Below are 1,100 nucleotides of genomic sequence, written 5' to 3' on the forward strand. Positions count from 1 at the left end.
GCTTATTTCACTTAGCATAATGCTCTCCAGTTCCATCCATGCTGTTGCAAATGGTAAGAATTCCTTCTTTTTTACCTCAGTGTAGTATTCCATTGTGTAGATGTACCACAGTTCTCTAATACACTCATCTGCTGATGGGCACTTAGGCTATGGTGAATTGTGCAGCTATGAACATAAGGGGTCATATATCCTTTCTGATTGGTGTTTCTGGTTTCTTGGGATATATTCCTAGAAGTAGGATTATTGGGTCAAATGGGAGTTTCATTTTTAGTCTTTTGAGAAAACTCCATACTGTTCTCCACAGTGGCTTGACCAGTCTGCATTCCCACCAGCAGTGCACGAAGATTCCTTTTTCTCCACATCTTTGCCAACACTTGTCCTTTGTTGATTTGTTGATGATAGCCATTCTGACAGCTGTGAGATGATACCGCATTGTCGTTTTGATTTGCATCTCTCGGATGATTAGTGACTTTGAGCATGTTTTCATATGTGTCTTGGCCTTCCTTCTGTCTTCTTTCGAAAAGTATCTATTTAGGTCCGTTGCCCATTTTTTGATTGGGTTGTTTAACTTCCTATTCTTAAGCTGTATGAGTTCCCTTTCAATGTTGGAGATTAAACCCTTATTGGTGATAACATTGGCAAATATGTTCTCCCATGCAGTGGACTTTCTTGTTTTGTTGATGGTTTCTTTTGCTGTGCGTGCAAAAGCTTTTTATTTTAATGTAGTCCCATTTGTTTATCTTCTCTTTAGTTTCCATTGCCCTAGGAGTGGTATCAGTGAAGAAATTGCTTCGTCATATGTCTGAGATTTTGCTGCCTGTGGATTCCTCTAGTATTTTTATGGTTTCCCGTCTTATGTTTAAGTCCTATTCTTTTTTGTGTTGTTGAGGTTGAAAAGGGAGCTCTTTTGTTTTAATAGTTGGATGATACAGATTACAGAAAGGAAAATATAGCATATTATGATTTGGTATGTAAAACATTCATTCATTCTTTGCATAATAGCCCTCATAAAATTAAAGAGCGGAAAGGAAACTTTGAGATCATTGAGTCATAACCTCTTATTTTTCTGTGCCAAAATTGTAAAGTATCCCACTTACTTT

This window comes from Myotis brandtii, unplaced genomic scaffold, assembly GCF_000412655.1.
Source record: "Myotis brandtii unplaced genomic scaffold, ASM41265v1 scaffold794, whole genome shotgun sequence".
NCBI classification, from domain to species: Eukaryota; Metazoa; Chordata; class Mammalia; order Chiroptera; family Vespertilionidae; genus Myotis; species Myotis brandtii.